The sequence below is a fragment of the Schistocerca gregaria genome, chromosome 3 (assembly GCF_023897955.1).
Source record: "Schistocerca gregaria isolate iqSchGreg1 chromosome 3, iqSchGreg1.2, whole genome shotgun sequence".
NCBI classification, from domain to species: Eukaryota; Metazoa; Arthropoda; class Insecta; order Orthoptera; family Acrididae; genus Schistocerca; species Schistocerca gregaria.
The window spans coordinates 186,827,917-186,852,264 of NC_064922.1; the positions used below are offsets into that span (position 1 = coordinate 186,827,917).

Consider the following 24,348-nt stretch of genomic DNA (forward strand, 5'->3'; position numbering starts at 1 on the left):
CGACAAAGGTCACAACAAAGATTTCTGATCTTGATCTGGCATATAATATAATAGATTTCAGGTTATGGATCTGCTCTGCTCAGGATTTTGGTGTCGTGGAATCAGCTTGGTATTCGCCAGATTGTTGATGTAAGATTGATTAAGCTCTGTTTAACAACAGTCTGGAAAAGATCTTGTAAGTCGTTGGTATCAAAGAGATTCCTCGGTAATTATTGAGGTCCCTCTTATCACCTTTTTATGAAGTGGGTGAATAATTGCTACGGTCCAATCTGGAGGTAAAGTTTCAGTTCCCCAATTTTTCACTATGATATGATGTAGATGTATTATTGTATCTTGATCTGCGTATTTCCACATTTCAGCCAAGATGCGATCCTCACCTCCAGATTTGTTATTTTTCAAGCCTTGTATAGTTTTCATGATTTCATCTAACGTGGGAGGGAGCTTTCAGCAGGAGGAACAGTAGGTTATAAATCAAGCTTTTCATTTGGATTTTCAGCATTCACTAGGGATGAAAAGTTATTTCCAAAAGCTGCAGCACACGATTTGTCATTCAAATTTAGTTTTCCATCTAGCCCTCATATATGTAACGTAGGAGGTTTAAACTTCGATAGTTGTGATTTAAAGGCTTTATTAAATTCACGAGTGTGATCTCTTATAAGATTTGCTTCTATTTCATCCATTTGATTTCTGTTGAAGAGTCTCATTGTTGTTTCCAATACATTAGATGTATCTTTCCTAACTTTCAAGAGGTTTTCTTGATTTTACGAGATTTTATTGCTATTCCAATTTATCCAAACCTGTCTTCACTTTTCAATTGCTTCATTACAATCTTCGTTCCACCACAGGTGTTTATATTTTTTATTGGTCAGTATAGTTTCAGTGGTTCATTGTACCATGGCTCCTTTAATTCTGTTCCAGTCTGTTTCATTTGGTTTGCTGTGTAGCGTTCTGTAAATTTGTTGTTGACACCTTTCAATTTACTTATATCAAATTTCGGAGGTCTGTTTTTTCTTGAAATATTGGAAAGGTTCTTTCGGCTCTCTGGGATGATATTCATTTTTACCAGACACACGTAATGATCAGAATTAATGTTGGCATTCCTCAAAGCTTTAAAATCGAAAATTTTCATGGTGGATTTTTTAGAAATAGCTACATGGTCCAGCTGGACTTCTCCAAACATTGCATTAGGGTATTCCAAGTTTTGGCTTTTCGAGGTAGACCCTTGAAAGCTGTGAATTTTAAAAGAAGGTCATAGTTCTTACAAATATCAATTAGTCCCTCACCATTTTGTTTTGTTCTTTTATGTGCAATGTAATTCTACTAATTTGTACATTAAAATGGCCCATCAAAATTATGGAATGGTGATTTGAAACATTGTAAATTATTTCTTCAAATGTTTCCAAATTTTGTAGAGTGGTTCTGATTCTTTTTTGTTTGATTCATTTCTGGGAGCATGGAAATTTACTATCGTATAAGCTTTTTTCATAGATTTAATATACAGTGTTGACATTCTTTTACAACTTGCAGAGAAATGCAAGACTGAATCGATCATTTTCTTGTTGACAAAAAAGCAAGTGCCTAGATGTGGTATATTTTTTGTGACTCTTTTGCCAGTGTTTCCTTTGGATATTCTAAAGCCTTCTGATTCAAAACAACATTCATCTGTGAATCTGGTCTCCTGTACAGCTGATACCATTACATTTTCTCTCTTAGTATATCTAGCGTTCCTTTCAATTTTCCTACTTGAAGAAGAGAGTTTATATTTATGGTTGTCAAGAAAGTCTTAGATTTCTTGTGACATGATGTAGACTCCCCAGAATCCGCAGGTCTGCTTGTCCCATGAACGAGAGTGGATTGGTTACCGTGTGGGGTATGTAATCCAAGAGATTGTGTTTACATCATGAAAAGAGAATCAAAATAACAAAAGGAAATTTTGGGGTATCCCGAAGGATAACAGGGTTTTGAGTAATGAGTTAGTGAGCCCCACAATGTGTTAAATTCAGCCGCCCATTCTAGGTCAGACGCTGTTTGCCGCCATTCATTTTGCGACAGACGCTACAATTTACTACTTTTGGTCCACCCTGGCTATTTCATTTCACCAGTATCACCCATATCTGAGACACATTCCCCTGTCCACCACACAGGGGGGCGCCCGATGGGGGACTAGTAAACCCCACACGTCATGTGTTTAGTGATGATGGTTCCTACGCCCTTTCTGCCGTTGAGGTGTCACTAATCACCCTCTTCCGTCTTCCAGGCCGTATAGGTTGGGAAATGAAAGACCCCTAGCCCTCGAAACCTAATAGCATCAGGGTAAGAAAGAAACAAGAGGACTATTTTAAAAGTAGTACTACATCACCCTACCTACATGTGTAGGTTCCAAATGTATTAGTTACTAACAGAAATGAAATAGATAAAACTGTCAACCTAAAACTGGGCTAATAAAAACAGCAGACCATAAGAAAGTGAGCCTAAATGAGTAACCTTTAGGAGATCGTCGTTACATAATCCTTTGTGAGTCGTGATTAAATAAAATTGACAAAAATCGTGCAATATGTAGTAGTCAAAGCTCCAGTGGAACGTAGTGTATGGTGGCAGAGTACGGATAACCCTGAACGGATTCAAACTCTGTACGAGAACATACTGGTTGATCCAGTTTTCAGGACGATAATTTTATTTTAAGATCTTTTAGCATATTGCCCTAATATACAAGAAATACGAGCAGGCCTCCACAAAACAAAAAAATTGATAGGGGAATTTCGAAAAAAAAAAGGATTATAAATATGAACCCGAAGCCACCCACCCTGAAGAGCCAATTTGAAGTCCACAAGAACCATCACCCGATTCGACCGATCGTGCACAGCACTAATAGTGCATACCACAAGCTAGCCAGATACCTGCACTATACGATAAAAGATAATTTTGTTTTCGCAGAAAACTATTCCGTTAAGAAATCAGTAGAATTAGCAATAAATTGAAAACATTAACCTGCTCGGAAACGTTAAAGCTTGCGTCACTTGATATTACAGTTCTATATACCAACGTGCGGTGGACCAAACATTGAGCGTTTTGGAATGTAACCTGGGCCTCCGCAAGGCGATTGATGAACTAATGACCCTTTTGAACATAGTCTTGAAACACAATTACTTCTCCTATAGTGAAAAAAAATTATTGGCAACCTTTTGGGTTAACAATTTCTATATGAAATATTCGTGAATGCAATGGAATCATAATTTTTTGTAAATAATACATAGATACCGAGTAAAATAACATTTTACGCAAGATACGTTGTTGATATACTTCTCATAATGGATAGTTCCCAGGAAGATATAGACCAGATTTTTTTAAACATTCATTAAACTCCATGATAAGAAAAATTTTACTCTCGAAATGGAATCTTCAAATAGAACGCTGAATTGTCTAGACCTCAACCTCACTACAGCAGACAATCGTTTAGAATTCAACATCTTTAGAAAATGTACCATCTCTGACCACCAACTGACTCAGCGCACCCGCAGTGTAATAAAATAACCTTATTTCATCCCAGTTTACATAGAGCGCTCTCTATTCCCCTTTCTGCTAAGTCATTGGAGAACGAATTATTAACACTCGAAGTGATAGCTGAAAATAATTGGTATAAACCAGAAATTGTAAGACAACTTTATAACAAGAGAGTAAATAACAAGAGAAGCACGACTTCATCTACATTATGTACCACATCAGATGATAACCATGCGCACGTAATCTCCATTCCTTCTATAGGTAAAAATTCGTAGCGAATAGGGCGAATTCTAAAGAACCATGGTTATAAGGCAACGTATTCTACCAATAACAGCTTTAAGAAAAATTTAATCCACTCTTTAAAAATAGCTAGGGACAAACTGTCTCTCTCCGGGGTATATAAAATCACATGTGGTGAGAGCCCTAGCTCTTACATCGGTCAAACAGAGAGAGCGTTGTCAGCAAGATATAAAGAGCATATGGCAACGGGAAGTAGGAACGCCACACGGAGTTCGACTTTCACCGAGCACCTAGTCCAAGTGTCCCATGCACCCAGTCCTCCAACTAATACTGAGTTGTTGCACTGTGAGGTAAGAGGAACAAGGCTAGGTATTCTAGAGGAGATGCAGATTTTTAAACACTTGCTATCCGATAAGGAAAACCTTCTGAACAATCAGCTGCTGCTGAGAAATAAAAACTTTTTCAAAGATTTCCAATCTTTGTTACGTTTGGTTTAATTTATCCCTGTTACACTGACCACCATATTTCTCTCTTGGTCACCACATACCACGTTCAGACATCAAGCCTTTAAATTTAAGTTTGGCCCAGTACTCTTTCAGGAGAGCTTGGACACCATTAGAGTTGAATTTAACAATTATGCAGCACAGTAAAGTAAAACTTAGCTGATTTAAATATTTTCCCTTTAAATGATAATGATAACCTTACACGCATATCGCGTTACGCACAATGTTACCTGTGAATGATTATTCCTGTCAAAGGTACATTGTAGATTATATTTTAGTATACTTGACCTATGTCGGTCAGTAGCACATAAGCGTGATGACGGAGATGTTGTACCCTCCGCTCACTTTAAATAATATGCGTAACCTATGTCGGTCAATAGTAGTTAAGTGCCATGACAGCGGCGGTGTATTACACCCTAATTAAAATATAGATAATGTGTAAGGTTTTAAATAAGTGAGACAAGTAAGGTGCTCGTTATTAGTCATGTTCGGTGGGGATACGTTACACGATGACCATATCTGCTTAAAGTCTTAAAGGTAATCCCTAAACTTTATATACACAACCAAGTTAAATTTCCTACCATTTAATACAATTTGCGTATAGTTAATACACGTAGGGATTGCATCTACATAATGCTTAGTTTGCTTACAATTACGGTTATCAGCTCCCAACACGTGATATACAGACAGCCAATGAAATACAGCCTTGACTCTCCGTATGCGCAGGCACACAGGTTGCTATGTGCTCTGTGCAATTCCGCGTTCAACGGTCAGTGCCAACGTAGTTGCCGCTGCCAACAGACCGCATGGTGAAGTGAAGCCGGAGATGGACTTGAGTTAAGTAGCTTTAGCTCGACGTGATACCACGGTACTATAGTTTTTAATTTTTAATGTTAGCTGTGCCTTATTCTGGCATGTCATAGCAATTTTATGCTTCTGAAGAAGGCCAGATTATTGTAACCGAAACCTGGGTAAGGAGCAGAAAATTTACGCAACTGAGGCGGATCTTACAATATATTACATTTATTTTATTTCTATTCATATCTTATTTTGTATCTTTTAATAAGCAATATACTCGCAACCTACACATATTGATATGGTGATGGAGTGCCATTTTTAGATTTTACTGTGCCAGACTGCTACAATTGATTGTAGGCTCCTTAACGCAGTTACGTATAATGATAATGTACAATTCATATGAAATTTTTTACCCACAATTTTACGTGCCCCCAGATCCTTCATTGCTGTTACTATGTTGTTCATGGGGACTGATGATACCACAATGGAATGTCGAAAAACGCTGCCACTGGAGTAAATCAGACATGAAAATACAACTGTGGCTTTATTTATTCCTGCTTATAGCTTTATTAGAGTCGGTGTAACCGAAATTTGTAGAAGATTGTATGGTCTGCATTGAGGTGCCAGGCTCATTACGTATTTAAGGTTAAGAAAGCTATCACCAAGCTCTTTCCTGTTTGGTGGAAAGGATGTGTTGATATATCTAGTGCCCTCCATGTACACTTGGTTTCATTCCACCAAGTCCAAAGATGAAGCCCATAGCCGGCCGGAGTGGCCGTGCGGTTCTAGGCGCTACAGTCTGGAGCCGAACGACCGCTACGGCCGCAGTTTCGAATCCTGCCTCGGGCATGGATGTGTGTGATGTCCTTAAGTTAGGTAGGTTCAATTAGTTCTAAGTTCTAGGCGACTGATGACCTCAGAAGTTAAGTCGCATAGTGCTCAAAGCCAGCCATGAAGCCCATACACAGCTTGCGATGCCATCAGACGATTTAAAAATTTCACTTGCGCAGCGTGTGCAAAGGTGTTGCAGGAATCTCTTTAGAGTAACCGTCGACTGTAAATGCGAACTGCGCTAAGACTGGAGGCTGTTCGAGGTCTTGCGCTCGCCAGTGAACAGCCAGGCGGCCATGTTCGCAGGTGAGCAGATTACGCAGATCCCGGATATGGACTTTTAACATGTTAACAGAATCTTCCGTCGTCCTTGGTAGAACAAAATTATAATAATAAATAAAAAGCACCAGTTTGCTTTTGTTCTGCAATATTACTTTTATTGCTAACCGGTTTTCGGCTTACAAGTCCATCTTCAGGAAGATGGCCTTGTAAGCCGAAAGCCGGTTATCAATAAAAGTAAAATTGTAGAACAAAAGCAAACTGGTATTTTAACATGGTTCATGTCCGCGCTCTCTACTTGCGTGTGCCGATTCAAGATACCCTTACTTCCTGTAGCGAAAAGGTGGCGAACTACACTCCTGGAAATTGAAATACGAACACCGTGAATGCATTGTCCCAGGAAGGGGAAACTTTATTGACACATTCCTGGGGTCAGATACATCACATGATCACACTGACAGAACCACAGGCACATAGACACAGGCAACAGAGCATGCACAATGTCGGCACTAGTACAGTGTATATCCACCTTTCGCAGCAATGCAGGCTGCTACTCTCCCATGGAGACGATCGTAGAGATGCTGGATGTAGTCCTGTGGAACGGCTTGCCATGCCATTTCCACCTGGCGCCTCAGTTGGACCAGCGTTCGTGCTGGACGTGCAGACCGCGTGAGACGACGCTTCATCCAGTCCCAAACATGCTCAATGGGGGACAGATCCGGAGATCTTGCTGGCCTGGGTAGTTGACTTACACCTTCTAAAGCACGTTGGGTGGCACGGGATACAGGTGGACGTGCATTGTCCTGATGGAACAGCAAGTTCCCTTGCCGGTCTAGGAATGGTAGAACGATGGGTTCGATGACGGTTTGGATGTACCGTGCACTATTCAGTATCCCCTCGACGATGACCAGAGGTGTACGGCCAGTGTAGGAGATCGCTCCCCACACCATGATGCCGGGTGTTGGCCCTGTGTGCCTTGGTCGTATGCAGTCCTGATTGTGGCGCTCACCTGCACGGCGCCAAACACTCATACGACCATCATTGGCACCAAGGGAGAAGCGACTCTCATCGCTGAATACGACACGTCTCCATTCGTCCTTCCATTCACGCCTGTCGCGACACCACTGGAGGCGGGCTGCACGCTGTTGGGGCTTGAGCGGAAGACGGCTTAAAGGTGTGCGGGACCGTAGCCCAGCTTCATGGAGACGGTTGCGAATGGTCCTCGCCGATACTCCAGGAGCAAAAGTGTCCCTAATTCGCTGGGAAGTGGCGGTGCGGTCACCTACGGCACTGCGTAGGATCCTACGGTCTTGGCGTGCATCCGTGCGTCGCTGCGGTCCGGTCCCAGGTCGACGGCCACGTGCACCTTCCGCCGACCACTGGCGACAACATCGATGTACTGTGGAGACCTCACGCGCCACGTGTTGAGCAATTCGGCGGTACGTCCACTCGGCCTCCCGCATGCCCTCTATACGCCCTCGCTCAAAGTCCGTCAACTGCACATACGGTTAACGTCCACGCTGTCGCGGCATGCTACCAGTGTTAAAGACTGCAATGGAGCTCCGTATGCCACGGGAAACTGGGTGACACTGACGGCGACGGTGAACAAATGCTGCACAGATAGCGCCATTCGACGGCCAACACCGCGGTTCTTGGTGTGTCCGCTGTGCCGTGCGTGTGATCATTGCTTGTACAGCCCTCTCGCAGTGTCCGTAGCAAGTATGGTGGGTCTGACACACCGGTGTCAATGTGTTCTTTTTTCCATTTCCAGGAGTGTATATATACATCTATTTCAGCCTATGGGTTCAACTGGCTATTTTAATATGTTTTACTGCCGAAGCTGCACTATGGAAAAGTAGAACTAGAGTTTCATTATCAAATTTTAAAAGATTCCATCTCTTAACGGGCAGTTTCTGATCCAACTGAAAGCTCACAAACTCTAGATACACGACCTTTAACGTTCCCTACTCGGAAGCAGCGGTATAGGGACCTTTGATCAGCAGACGACCATCCACCATATACAAAGAGAGCAGAGCCGGGATGCTGACAGATTGACGATGTGCCTTAGATCAGAAACTGGAGTACATTCATGTGCACGTTTTGACCTATTTTAGAAGCGCTTTGCAGCGTGAGTCCTAGATGGGGCGGCTACACGTTACTCACAAGCAAAATGCAACCCTTGATTATACGTCGGAACAACGCCGATCTCCACTCCGAAGTCCAATGATGAAGATACTCTACGAGCCTCTGCTAGAAACATGTTCCCAGCGCCCGATGGGACCCCTTTAGAATTTTATGTAGAATGAGCTATTGTGTGCCGTCCAGTGTCCGGAAGAATTCCCGGAGGGAATGACCGTCCTGCTCACTGAGAGATCTGGGGCCGACCGAGTTGAACATTCGTGGCCGTAACACGGTGCCGAACAGTGATTATATGCTGTGCCACCAGGCTGATACTGTTACGCCGAAAGTCATCAGTCCGCGCCGTGACATCCTTACCGCCATGAGTAACTATAGGGACGTCGTCCCTAACACCTATGCCACTCGGACACCAAGGGCGATACTATAGATTAATTTCATGAAAGCCTTTTTCACGATCAACCACAATTACCTTTTTGCCCTGATAGGGCAGAGAGACTTTCCATGAGACCTTTTGCCGGCTGGAGTGGCCGAGCGCTTCTAGGCGCTACAGTCTGGAACCACGCGACAGCTACGGTCGCAGGTTCGAATCCTGCCTCGGGCATGGATGTGTGTGATGTCCTTATGTTGGATAGGTTTAAGTAGTTCTAAGTTCTAGGGGACTGATGACCTCAGCAGTTAAGTCCATAGTGCTCAGAGCCATTTGAACCATGAGACCTTTGTTGACGCCCTTAAGCATCATCAAGGATTTTAGTTCGACAGGGATATCCTCATTCTATATCCCCTTTCCTTATTTTTGTCGACCTTCGACCTGGTGGCGCGCTAAGAGGGACCGACATAGAAGCTGCAAGAGCGTCGTGTATTGCGTATGCTGATGATTTCGTAGGACGTCACCTTAGTCACGAGAAAAAACGGCGCTACCCCAATAGGTGCTTGTCGGAACTACTCTTCTCTGTACATCCCCTAAAGATAGCCGCTTGTGGTTGGCGCCATATCTCCACGACCATCAAGAGTTTCTTTAAAGTCAGTACCGCCATTAGGCTGTTCCTTATTTACGGTGTTACATTTACACTTTCACAATCGTAATTTCGGCTTCATAGTGCCATTATCAAGTGTTTTAAGTGTTATACATTGCCTAAGATGGCAATCACTCCTACAGAGAGTGGATTTAATAAATACTTACACCTAGTATAAAGCTTGGTACTTGGCGCAAGTCATCATTGTCCCATCTGCGCCAGCTAGAACGATAATCCAAGCAGCAAACAGGTTGTGGAGGCACGGTAACATTTCCAAAGTGAAACTTGCCACGTGCATCCAGTCCAGGTCTCATGGAGGACTACATGTCGTGTATGTCAGAAAAGAAATGTGCTGCTTTGCTTCTCCACAAAGTAGCAATAATAGAGAGAACACCCATCACAGGACGACAGCTGCTCTTGTTCTTACCTATGGACATCCTCCTGACTTTGCGGCAGTCTACGTATCTAAGACACATTACAATTTCGCTTTTCGCAAGGTTTTGTTTTTTCCCAGGAGTAACAATTTTTCGATTCCTAGAGATTCTAAGACGCGGGCGGCAAAGTGTTTGTACCACGAGATGTCAGGTATGACCTCAATATTCAAATCTCCGCACAACAACAGGGAGATGGTTGGAAAAAATGTTTGCAGAAGCGCGCCGCACGTGTTATAAGGTTATAAGTAAGACTGTGATTACTAACGAATGACTAACGGCTATTAACATAATAGCGTCCCTAAAGTGCGAGGACTGTGGATAATAGGGTACCCTCGAGCCTATGTTTAGCCGTAGGAGCAAGCGATATATGGGGCTCACGTTTATAAACAGAACTATTATCCGGTAGTTTTCGACGGAGACATCTATAAATCTGGATATCAAACACCACTGTCAGGCTCTAAGGACACACCACGTACGGCATATGGGATCCACCAAACGTTCTGAAAGACACGTTCGTGTCAGAGATATTTCCACCGATTTTTACAAATCCCAACCGAACAAAAATTTCAGAAACTGTTAAATACAGTATGAAATGATACTTAACCTCAATTGAGGCGAAAATCACGGGAATTTAATGTGATCTGACACGACACAGTCTTTCAGAAAAAAGAAAACTAAAAGATAGGGAGAAGAAACGAAGAAGAAAAAGAAAAGAAGAAATAAGCTACTGGATTTTTATTTCTTGCGATTAAGACCTCATTTACTGTCCTGGAAAATTTTTTGTTTTATCATTGTTATTGTTCATGTTTACAATTTTCTTTTTCTCTTCTTTTTGAGGCTAAGAAATTCATTAGTAAATTGGAGAGAGAATTTTAAATGCCTTGCAGGACTCAGTGATTTTATATATTTTTAATTACAATTTTATTCATTTTTCTCCCGTTACTTTCTCCTTTATTTATTTGTTTTTCTCCGATTCCTCTCTCGAAGGTAATTTGCTTTGAACCTCATACAAAACGCCCTTTATTTGGTATTTTTCATACGTAAATTTCACAAAAATTTCCGTTTATTCACAACTACCCTTCCTGAGGAAGATTTCTTTTTGAGTAAATATTACAAGTCAGTTATTTTGCTTCTTTTATAGAGAGATGGAGTACTAAGTTTATTTTTCTTAGGAAATATATTCTTTTATTGTCCAAGGATGTCCTATAACTGTTTTTCTCAAACTACTTATTCTTCCATTTGCAATTACTTTCTTTCCCTTTAAGGATGATACTCCAAATACTTTTCTCCGAGTACGATTTTCATTTCGTTCAAGGACTCAAATTTATGTTGTTCTTTTCAATTCATGCGAGGTCGTTTCTTATGAACTCGTGAAAATCCTCTTCTCTGGCAGAAAAAAATTTCATTCAAGAAAATGAATGAATAAAATAAAAGAACAACATGCGCAAGATAAAGAAGCGACTCGGGGACAGGTCACAGTTGTAAGCGTGATGTCATGGCCAGAACTCAGAATTCTTGACCGTTGCCCTTTAGGCTGCCACCTACCTCTCAATGTCACCCAAAATATATATAACTTAGCCTAAATTCCTATGCGCTATGGATAAAATAACGCAGATGTACATTTAAAGGAAAGAAGGAATTATAACTAAAACGAAGTTGAAGCAAAATGAGGAATAAAAATAAGTAGGACGATAGAACGAAAGAAATCAAATCGAATTTAATACATGTTGTTGTTGTTGTCTTCAGTCCTGAGACTGGTTTGATGCAGCTCTCCATGCTACTCTATCCTGTGCAAGCCGCTTCATCTCCCAGTACCTACTACAACCTACATCCTTCTGAACCTGCTTAGTGTATTCATCTCTTGGTCTCCTTCTACGATTTTTACCCTCCACGCTGCTCTCCATTACTAAATTGGTGATCCCTTGATGCCTCAAAACATGTCCTACCAAGCGATCCCTTCTTCTAGTCAAGTTGTCCCACAAACTTCTCTTCTCCCAAATCCTATTCAATACCTCCTCATTAGTTACGTGATCCACCCATCCAATCTTCAGCATTCTTCTGTAGCACCACATTTCGAAAGCTTCTATTCTCTTCTTGTCCAAACTAGTTATCGTCCATGTTTCACTTCCATACATGGCTACACTCCAAACAAATACTTTCAGAAATGACTTCCTGATACATAAATCTATATTCGATGTTAACAAATTTCTCTTCTTCAGAAACGCTTTCCATGCCATTGCCAGTCTACATTTTATATCCTCTCTACTTCGACCATCATCAGTTATTTTACTTCCTAAATAGCAAAATTCCTTTAGTACTTTGTCTCATTCCCTAATCTAATACCCTCAGCATCACCCGATTTAATTTGACTACATTCCATTATCCTCGTTTTGCTTTTGCTGATCATCTTATATCCTCTTTTCAAGACACTGTCCATTCCGTTCAACTGCTATTTAATACATAAAATTAATAAAAATAATATGAAGAAACGTTTGAGTCGGGAAAAGAATGACAGTAGAAAAATGAGAGCAAACTCGGGAGTTGATATGGTATTTAAAATGATGAGACAGAGAAATAGAATTAAAAGTTACATTTAAACCACAGAATTAAATAAAAATAATGAGCAAGTTCATTCGATAAAGATTAAAAAAATAAGCAATATTTAAAGCACATGATTATATTCTAAACCACACCTATCTCATGTGAAGGCATTACCCAATCCATTTCACCACGCGAACAGTCCATACCATGCTACTTTTTTTAAAGTTACTGCGGTGCCACCCAAAATTTCGGAATGTTTTTTCATCAGTTCCTTGCAATCGAGGGCCCACCAGGGTGAATGGCTGTTGGGTGTGAAACGTACTATCTTAACTTCTTCATGGTTTAAAGAAGTCGATCCCACCGCTGGGTACCTCCTTGTGAGGGGTGCTCCGCAGTACCCATTTCCTGCGGACCTTCATTAGACAGCCAAGCTGTGACCAGATAGCGAATGTCTGGAACAACTGATGACACAAACGCAGTTTCGAGATGGTTACAACCACAGTCGTATGTGGCTTCCGTTCTATTTTTGCTGCTGATAAATAAATATTTATCTTTACATTAAGCTGATGCTACTATCAAGTTGCATTTCGAAGTGCTGCTTCCATGAACGCAGTAACTTTGAATCCGTGCTAAACAGTGGGTGGTGCTCGCTAAGAAACATTCTCGTTGCCAGCTCGTATCCTACTCTGGGAGAGGTAGAAACAAATGTCATGATCACTCACGCAGTTGTTGAGCTGGAGACAGTCACAAAGTGTGATAAATTCGTCGAATAAGCAATCCTATCATGAACAGGAAATAGACAAGTTCGATATGTATCTTTATGGCTCAGTTACTGTGAATTCATGGAGTGCAAGCCAGTGAACACGCGTTCCCGGCCAGGTTACTTATTCGCACTATCTCGCCTGTGCACAGTTATGTGTCACATGTTGACTGCGTCTTCTACAACACTGTGGGGAAGTTTCTTGGCTGTGCAGCCGAAGTATCTCAGACTGTGAGACAAGACAGATGCTTGGGATCGGCACTGAATCTGAATCTTTACCAGATACTTGAACGTATACCCCTCAGTTGGACCATTTCAGTTATCTTTCTTCAAACACTAGTCATGCAGTTTTCTTCGCAGTGACTGCTATTACATCAAGTGCAAACGTGTAGTGAATGTTACAATAATCAAATCTTTCTCGACGGATTTGTGCTGCAAACTTATCTGTGCAACTGTCACCTCATGAAAATCCGTGGCTTGGACAAAAACCACTATTATCTTCATCAGTTACGTTCCTCACTGAGACATTGCATACTGTTCTTGAATTTCCAGGTTCTTATAGAGAATTAAAGCGGCAAGTGCAATGCATAAATTTTTGTAATTACTCTCACAAAAGTCAATTTAGTACTTACCCCCACAAAGTCACCAGCAACCTTCTGGCGTTGGGAACAGACCCTGAAATAAGAAATGTATATGAATTTACTGTAAATTTTTAATACCTTCCATGTAAGGTAAACATTTTATGGATGCAAAATATGTTAACAGTTCGATAGTTATGGATGATTATCTGAAAATGTTGTAGAACGGTAGTAAAAATCTGAAACATTCTTTACTTTTTTTACTTCCAAATTTATACCAGGGATATTTTATGGACTGATTGCAGAAAAAACACTAAAATGCGTTTCTATTATGAAAACCATTGTATAAATGTTGCTTGACCATAAATTGATAGATTTGTATACTCCTGAATATTTCAAGACTGCGAGTTGAACACTAGAATAAGTGAAAATGTGTCTGAATTCCTAAGGGACCAAACTGTTGAGGACATCGGCCCCTAGACGTACACACTACTTAAACTAACTTAAACTAACTTATGCTAAAAGTAACACACAAACACCCATGGCTGAGGTAGCACTCAAAGTTCTAGCGGGAAGGACCGCGCAATCCGGGCAATGGCGCCTCAAACCACGCGGCAAGAGAATAAGTGAAATCTTATCACTGTTGACATTAGAAAACTTTCATTCATATACAAGCTAATAACAGCGAAGACACAGTAAATGTGGAGGGAGACTTAAAGTAGATCCTGAATTCCCCTATAAGCAGTTTCACTTAAGAAGAATCTACATGATATTGTTGATGTATTCTTTCTTGATGTGTTCCAGGAAGACCACTCGCCCGAAAATAACGAGATAGGCGCCATCAGGCAATTTTTCTACACTTTGTTTTTAGTCGTTTGTTTTAAAGACGAGGGGCAAATTGATGGACATATTCTCTAGATATGCACTGTTTGAACAAAACTCTGAGTTATACCGTTTCCTTTCAATAGATTCACTTTTCCATAATATTAAACGTTTGCCTTCCATGAAAGAAAGATGTATTAAACCACTGAGGTAACGCTTATAGTTTATGAGTGAATGTAAGTTGAAGAGCGCAGAATCAGTCATGCAAAAAATTACACCCCTATCACTTACTGAATGGTTCAGCACATCAGAATTAGTCTTAATAGAATGGCAGAGACCTTTAAGTATCAAACATCATTACATACAGCGTATGTATTGCATTATATTCTATCTTAACCGGGGGCCTAGAAACGACGGAGAGGCTCCGTCCCGCTGCAGCCGTAGCGGTCCACAACCCCACGACGACTAACGCTGTTCACTTCACACCTGGGCCGCCCCACACCGAACCACTCTTTGGAAACATCTCGCTCCAAACGAGTGTAACCCCTATGTTTGCGTGGTAGAGTAATGGTGGTGTACCCGTACGTGGAGAACTTGTTTGTGCAGCAATCGTCGACATAGTGTAGCTGAGACGGAATAAGGGCAACCAGCCCGCATTCGCCGAGGTAGATGGAAAAGCACATAAAAACCATCCACAGACTGACCGGCTCACTGGAGCTCGACACAAGTCCGCCGGGCGGATTCATGCTGGGAACCAGGCGCTCCATAACAAACCGGAAAGCCATACGTTAGACCGCACGGCCAACCGGGCGGGATTACATACAGCATGAACGCTAGGACATACAAATGTTTGGTATAGTCAACAGTCAATGCCTTCCGAAAACGTTAAATGTTAACATATAGATCAAGCTCCAGAAATCGTAGCTGTCTTTTATTTGAACTTGCGTTCATATGTTTCATTTGGAAAAAATAAGTCAAGTAAAAACTAAAACAAAAAATTTACTAATTTACTAGTTTGCCACCAGCTCATCAGGAGACGGGCATAGCCTGAAAGGCGGAATGAAGGATGAATTTGCCAGGAAACAGCCTGTTAATATTCACCAACTATTTTAAAGGAATTTTCATCACTGACAGTAGAGGGACAATTCGTAGAAGATGTTTGCTTAAGCATGACTATGCATATTACCGTGAAGATGCATCTGTGTGGTAGTCGTTTGTGAACAATAACATTTCTTGAATTGATTGTTCCTCCCAGAGTACCCATGTGAACCTAAATGAACTCCTCTAGGATGAATTAGAACGTCGACTTCGCTTCAGATCCTAGCGTCCAGTAGAGACTGGAAGTCTGAATTCGGCTGCTGAGGATGAATGAGCTGCCATTTCTAAAGGGACATCCTAATCTAGCATTACTTTTCCTGAATGAAATAGTCGATAACAGTAATATTTTTCGAATTCTGGGTAGGTCAATATCATCTCAACTGTTTACCTAAAAATTCATATAATTTTGTCCACAATATGTTATATTTCAAGCTTAAATTGGTGAAAAGAAATTACTTTATTTTCGTTGTTACAATCGGTATGTACTAGCTCTGAATGTACAGTTAAAATTGTTTTCTTAGAAACATTTGGAAGTTACGAAATATTTGGCACACTCAACATTTATGTTATTAATTACGCAATCCAGTAGCGTTTATTATGTTTATTTCAGGATTCATTTGTAAAATAATAATGTAAATTAATAGAAACTTTTTGTCAAGAAAAATTGTAAACCCTTTGGAATACTGTCACTATCGCAGAGTTAAGTATTAATAAGCATTCCTCGAGTGTAATTGGACGTACTTTTGTATTCAGGATGAACAATGTAATTCCGGCTTTGATCATGTGAAAATTCAAAAGACAGCGCGACATAGTAAAATGTGACGCAGTAAATCATCATAAAAACGAAAATTCTGCAACAAAGTTTTTCAAAGTTATTTAGATCAATTGAACGATGATAACCTAAAATGTGAGGATTTCAGCTTCAAGAATCCGACTCCCAGACTTGAAGAACTGGAGCAAACTGTGCGAGAAAAGATAAAATAAAACGATTATTGTAAATCTTACTCCTCTTGAATTTTCTGAAAAGACTTTTATCATTGTGGACACTAGCGACAACACAGAAGCGTGGGGCAGATCACACATTGCTCTACAGACAGAAACCTCACTGAGAGTGCCTGCAACAGAAATAAAACCTTCATAAAGTCGAAGGGCGTACACATCTCATATTAACATCTACTAATACGTTTACGTCTTGCAGACACATCAGACGAAATTCACCGAGTGGTATAAGCACATCAAACAATGCTTCATTATAATATGACATTCCTGAACTAATAACACTGCAGACCGCCGCACATCAGCAACGTACCACTATAACTACTCTTTTTAGGCGCGCGTCATGACGATAACAGGGAAGAAATGAGTGCCAGGAACAATTTTAATGTTGTCAACGATAAAATGTTCGTATATGAGCCGTGCTGCGGCTTGCGTTAGTGCTGTGTGTAGGTTTCCGCCCTCTGTTGGAGGCCAGACGGTATCGTTGAGATGGCATGGCTGCGTTTTTTGTCTTCTTCTCGTGTCGACTGGCGCCTCTCGATTTCGCAAGCGTTGCATGTCCGCTAGTGGCAGCAGCGGCGGTTATCGATATGTTGTGACTGTTGCCCTATCTTTGGGGCGACGTCGTTGTTTTTCCGTGTCGTGTGAGTGGGCCAGATCGGTTGAGAGCTCAGGAGGAGCCCGGTCCGCGCACTGCGAGAAAACGCTTGGACCGCTGGCGGCACGCATGGACTGCAAGAGGAAGGGCTGTGGTCACGAGGGTGCACGACCTCATCGTAAACCGGATCCAGCAAGCTTGAAGATGGGTGCATTTCAATCCAAGTAGAGAAACCTCCTCTACTGTGATATCTCGCGATTCTGCTGTGACTTGTGTTCGTGTTGCTGCTCGCAGTGTCGCCGAGGCGAGGAGGTAGTTGTTCCTTTCTCGTTCCGGGCGCTCTAAACACAATATTCTGGGGACGTAGTGCAGACCGCCGGTTCCGCCTTTGACGTATTGTTCCATCGTGGCATTTGGTTTATAGGCCGTCGGGTAACTTCAGCAAAATTATCATTAGTCTGAGTTACCATCATGTGAAGTGAATGCAACTCTTGGCTGCCCACGTCACCACCCGCGAAAGTGTTTTTTGTCGCAACTTCTCAGAGGTCGATTCCTGGAGCACCGTCTGGATCGGTTGCTTGTTTTTATTAATTAACTTTTGCTATTGTATTTGCTGTTTTACAGCAGGTTTCAAAATGTTTTTATATTATAGCCATTCCTGGCGTGCATTGCCTTCAGCCGTGATTGCGGTCATCTGCCTTAAAATTCTAATTTGGTATTTGTATTTTAGCAGTAAGCCTTATAACCTTATTTAGTGCCGTTACTTGCGTCTGATGCCCTCTGCTGTGTTTGTGGCGACATCCCTTAATGTTTAAATACCTGTAAATTGTAAATTGCAGCGAGTTCTTAAACAATTCTTAATTTTTTGCCTTTCTTGGGGTGTAAGGCCTTCAGCCGTGATTGTGGTGACTTGTCTTAAAATTCTAATTTGGTATTTGTATTTACGCAGTAAGCTTTTAAAACCTTATTTACTACGATTCTTGACAGCTGATGCGTTCTGCTGTGTTTGTGGCGACTTGCCTTTAATATTTCAATACCTGTAATTTTCAAGTTGCAGAGAGTTTTAAACAATTCTTTATTTATTTCCATTGCTGGCGTGTAAGGCCCTCTCACCAGATCGCAGTGGCTGGCTTTTAAACGATTACCTGTTATATCTGTATTTGGCGGTGATTTGCTAAATTGTAACACAGTTGTTTTGTACTTCATTAATAACGTGTGGTATTTTTATATATTGTTGAGTCTGGAATTACTGGTTTAAGTAAATTGTGTTTAACTGTAAAAGATAACCAATAGTAACTGATTACGGCCCCGTCCACAATCATTACCGAGTCCTGCTTTCCCATGACTATCAGGTTGGAGTATAGTAAAAAATGTTCAGTATTGAGAGAACTTTCCTATTACACTAATTTTATCTCATTTTAATATATGAAAAGGATTAATTTGCGATCGTTTCGTCCATTTCGAAGCATATTCTAGAACAATGTGAGATACAATATTCTGTCCTCTCTTATTGATATGTCTGAAATGCATTTCACGAGAAAGGGAATTGACGCACTGCTTCCAAGATAAAGGTCGTGTACAGTAGCTCTGAAACGTACGTGTAGGATTACGGATCTGTTTATAAATTTCAGTGTAACGTGGTGTCCAGTTCACTTTCACGACATTTCGTTGGAACACTAAATCTCAAGTGTTGTAATTCCTAGAGTTTATTTAACCCGTGCCGTTTTGCTTTTACCACTGAAAGAAAACGAAATCTCGATGTTCATTACTTAACCTAGGAGCTGCTAAAGTTATTGCCTGTTGAACGGGGGATGTACTTCTATTGCAGCCACACGGTTCGCTTGTCGACAACAGTTGTGTTACTGCAGAATCCCTGTGTGCATCTGTTCAAATAACACAGGCGTTCACAGCATTCGAATGAAATGCTCCCCGCACGACGATTTTCCGGACTTTTAGGCCGACATGTGTAGTTCAGATACGCTGAAATTACGGTGACGTCTGTGTCATGGACTGTCAAAAGCACATGCGTTAACAGCTACGTAACTGCTGGTCCTTTGACAACGATCGGTATGTGCGCATCTGAAATTTCGGCACGTTCAATATATATCAGTCTCATAACAAGAACGAAACATCACTTGTTCGTGGATGTACAACTAAATATCGTTTACTAGGCTACAAACGTTGATATCCATTCTTGGGGCAAATACAATTATCTACGAAATCATCATCATCATCTTCCTCAAAGTCTATACTGCCTGGCCTGTTCCAGTTTCATAGTCCATCTCTTTCTGAGCCGGTGTCTCGATGAGATGGTATAACCTGGAGCTTCTTATGATTTGTGATTTTCGTTCATTCTTAGCACGTTTGAATCGTTTACTGCTAGACATTATTTTTGCTTCTAATAAATATGTCCAGATATTTTCCAATAGTGTCATTTATTATATTATGTCTATTGCGTAGCCCTTACACACGGATCAGCGCACACGTCTCATTCCCATACTACAACAATACGTAAGTCATTATTTATAGACTTCTACTTGTCTCTTTTTTACAGCGCTGCAGTGCCTCCCCATGTATTGTGGCACTCATTTGAGAGAAAATCGCATATTTATATTCAATATCTCCGTCATACTTATGCGTAACATTAGAAACAAATTCAATGAAGTCTGTGAACACCACTAGCATAACTTTGATAGTCACTTTTAACCGAAAGGAGTTTTTTCCTCGAATTGGCATGACTTTAATTTTTGGCACCGATATTTATCAGTTACGTGCATGGGAAAATTCGTTAACAAAGTTAATGCATTTATGCTGATCATCTTGTGGGATTGATTAAAGATTTCTTTTTCACTTATATTTTGTCAGTATTCATTGTTTCCTGCCGACTGAGCTAGCTCCCAGTAACTGCTTTTACTTACCAGAGTTGAACCCTGTAGTCATCATATAAAGTGACTAATATTGGAAAGCGTCTACAGCTTTATCCAGATCCTCGCTTTGTTATTACGGATTGAGTAGACTTCACATTGAAATTTACTGGAAGATTAAAACTGTGTGCCAGACCTCCACTCCAACTCGGGACCTTCGCCTTTCGCAGGCAAGTGTTTTACTAACTGAGCTACATAAGTTGCCACCTTACAGATTTACTTCCAGCAGTACCTTATGTTCTACCTTCCAAACTCCACAGAAGTTCTCCTGCGAAACTTGCAAGACTAATGCTCCTGGAGGAAGGGAGTGGTTTCCTCCAGGCGTGGTTCTGTTGCAAGTTTCGCAGGAGGTGGTAGGAAATGAGGTACTCTCGGAAATAAGGATGTGCGGAGGGGTCGTGATTGGTACACGGATATTTTATTTAGTAGTGCACTTTCCCGCCAAAGCCAATGGTCCCGACTTCGAGTTTCAGACTGGTATAAAGTTTTAATCTGTTTGGACATTTAATATCAGCGCACATTCCGCTGCAGTCAAATCTTTCGTTTTGGTACGTTCGCATTCTTGATGACTATTAAAACAAGAGTGCATCCATGCATACATTCTGTCACTTATGAGGCTTTAAAAGTATTTCCGTTACTTATTCCGTTGTAACTATGAGCTGGTGAGGCATGTGTTCGTGCACTGTCTGCGAAAGACAGAGTTCCTTTGAGTCATGGAAGGACACATACTTCTGATTCGTCACAGATCTTTTCAGTGTGTATCCCGCTAACGAGTGACGAAAACCCGACTTAGGTAACTCCACTTTTCAAGATTAGCTATAATTCGAAGGAGTGTAAGTTCATGTGTAATTTGAACGTTTCACTGCCACTATGTTTACGTATGATGGCCTTGCAGCGGACAGTCATCGCTGCAAACATATAGACACCTCTGTCCCTCAGTCTTGGTCAGTAGACTATCGCTGCACACACCTCAATCCCTGTCTTTACGACATTTAGAGATGCTTCTTTAGTAGGAACAAATGGAGTCTTGGTAATGCCAAAAGCATTGGTAAAACTTCTTTATTCTTCTGTGAATCTCATGACCTGTCATAAGAGGACTTCCACCCTACGTGCGGATTGAACGGAAAGCAATTAAACTGAGTGCAGAGAACACAATCTTGCACCAAGAACCCACACCTCAAACTAACTAAATTTGGCTTTGTGAGCCCATTCCTAATATACAGTTCACTCCAAAGGAGGCACCAAAGGAAAGAAGAACACATGTCAACTCATTTAATCTATTGTTTCTCGTTGTAAACTATAAAAAATTTCTCTGTTGCTTATTTTAATTATGACACAGTTAAATATCTGTACTGTACAATCTCAAAACTTTCGGTAGGATAACATTTACTCACTTACAAAAACATATAAAGCAATAAGGATTTGTGCGCAGGGGTCACAGTGTCACTTGTATAATTATCCGTTTAAGAATGATGGCCTCAAGATATGAAAACTGTTATCAGAATCAGCAAAGAAGAAGTCAGTTCACAAAACATGTTTACATGTTGATATTTATGGAGTGTCGATGAGCGGAAGTCAGATTTCACGAACACGCCCGTTATTTGATATTATTAATGATATTTACACACCAATAGGCTCTACTCAGAAATTTGTTAATGGAATGAGGGTTGGCCAGCAATAAATCCTTTAAGTTACTGTTATAACGAATTTTATTAGTAGCGCAGTTTTTTTTTGCTACTGGTAAGTCATCGAGGACGTGCGTTCCTGAATAGTGTGCATCGCTCCGGATTGAACAACATTCTTATCACTCATTTCATAAACAGAGATATTGGTTTGAAAGATATGTACATCATGTATCACAAATTTAATTGAGGAATAAGTAAAGCGAGAGGCACCAGTTACTACAGACACTCCTTTGAACAGGCCTCTGCAGGGTATTCTGCTGTAGACATTACAAATAAATTACATTACATATCTTTGGAAAACATTAGCTTCAATTGCTGAGTTACCCCCAAAAATACCTCATATGATATTTTTGAATGAAGGTAAGCGAAGTAAGCCAGATTTTTTATTTTTATATCACTTATGTCTGACAACATTCGCATTCAGAGAAAAGTTGTGCATAGCTACATAAACAGTTTCGTGGTATGCTCCTACCGATTGAATTTGTTATCAACTTGTAATTCTAATAATTCCACGCTATCAATCTCGTCTGTAAGTCTGTCTTCGTATTTTAGATATTTACTGGGAGGAAACTACACTCCTGGAAATTGAAATAAGAACACCGTGAATTCATTGTCCCAGGAAGGGTAAACTTTATTGACACATTCCTGGGGTCAGATACATCACATGCTCACACTGACAGAACCACAGGCACATAGACACAGGCAACAGAGCATGCACAATGTCGGCACTAGTACAGTGTATATCCTCCTTTCGCAGCAATGCAGGCTACTATTCTCCCACAGAGACGATCGTAGAGATGCTGGATGTAGTCCTGTGGAACGGCTTGCCATGCCATTTCCACCTGGCGCCTCAGTTGGACCAGCGTTCGTGCTGGACGTGCAGACCGCGTGAGACGACGCTTCATCCAGTCCCAAACATGCTCAATGGGGGACAGATCCGGTGATCTTGCTGGCCAGGTTAGTTGACTTACACGTTGGGTGGCACGGGATACATGCGGACGTGCATTGTCCTGTTGGAACAGCAAGTTCCCTTGCCGGTCTAGGAATGGTAGAACGATGGGTTCGATGACGGTTTGGATGTACCGTGCACTATTCAGTGTCCCCTCGACGATCACCAGAGGTGTACGGCCAGTGTAGGAGATCGCTCCCCACACCATGATGCCGGGTGTTGGCCCTGTTTGCCTCGGTCGTATGCAGTCCTGATTGTGGCGCTCACCTGCACCGCGCCAAACACGCATACGACCATCATTGGCACCAAGGCAGAAACGACTCTCATCGCTGAAGACGACACGTCTCCATTCGTCCCTCCATTCACGCCTGGAGGCGGGCTGCACGATGTTGGGGCGTGAGCGGAAGACGGCCTAACGGTGTGCGGGACCGTAGCCCAGCTTCATGGAGACGGTTGCGAATGGTCCTCGCCGATACCCCAGCAGCAACAGTGTCCCTAATTTGCTGGGAAGTGGCGGTGCGGTCCCCTACGGCACTGCGTAGGATCCTACGGTCTTGGCGTGCATCCGTGCGTCGCCGCGGTCCGGTCCCAGGTCGACGGGCACGAGCACCTTCCGCCGACCACTGGCGACAACATCGATGTACTGTGGAGACCTCACGCCCCACGTGTTGAGCAAATCGGTGGTACGTCCACCCGGCCTCCCGCATGCCCACTATACGCCCTCGCTCAAAGTCCGTCAACTGCACATACGGTTCACGTCCACGCTGTCGCGGCATGCTACCAGTGTTAAAGACTGCGATGGAGCTCCGTATGCCACGGCAAACTGGTTGACACTGACGGCGGCGGTGCACAAATGCTGCGCAGCTGGCGCCATTCGACGGCCAACACCGCGGTTCCTGGTGTGTCCGCTGTGCCGTGCGTGTGATCATTGCTTGTACAGCCCTCTCGCAGTGTCCGGAGCAAGTATGGTGGGTCTGACACACCGGTGTCAATGTGTTCTTTTTTCCATTTCCAGTAGTGTATTTAAAAGTCCTGAACTGCATATAGCGTCTCTTTTCAAAATTTAGTGACAATGAAAAGTCTAGGAACCATTTACCGTCATTCACGAAAATTTGATCACTCTATGACTATGCTTGATTTTCTGTTTATTACAATGCTTGTACCATCACCAAACAAAAAACTTGAAATCTGATAATCTTTTATACACAATCAAAATAATGGCCTTAAGGCGGATTCTTGTACGACATCACGTGTAATTAGGTCCCAGATTGATAATGAGTGGAAACCTCATACAGAAGTCTTTCCTATTTGCTCCTGTCATTTCCTTTTAGAGAGACACAATTTGAGCCGATTAGCAGTATTTTCTGGTAGACTGTAATAATTTAATTTAGTGAAAAAGATGTTGTGATTTACAGTATACCAGTAGCCTGTAACTTAAAGTCTAATGAATTAAGTACGTCTCCACACTACGTGTAAAGAACCTTTCCAGCATCAGAATGTTTTCAGATATAAACTGTGGCCTCGACAATAAATTGTTTGTAATCATATTATTAAGAATCCGCTCGCGTATATCCTATGGTATTATTTTCGAAAATGTAGACAAGTGGAAATGGTATTTTTTTACCTTCTTCTTCACCACGGGTTGCACTTCACCACAGT

The 24,348-nt window shown here is 41.6% G+C and overlaps 1 protein-coding gene across 2 annotated transcripts in view; it reads right to left on the reverse strand.

Annotated features, from left to right (window-relative positions):
* The window catches only part of LOC126355024 (fibronectin type III domain-containing protein 5), a 1,528,277-nt gene that overhangs the window by 1,318,168 nt on the left and 185,761 nt on the right, over positions 1–24,348 (reverse strand). For both annotated transcript variants that reach the window (XM_050005171.1, XM_050005169.1), the window contains exon 2: positions 13,672–13,714. The gene's annotated coding sequence lies outside the window, so the exon portion shown is untranslated. The remainder of the gene's footprint in view (positions 1–13,671; positions 13,715–24,348) is intronic.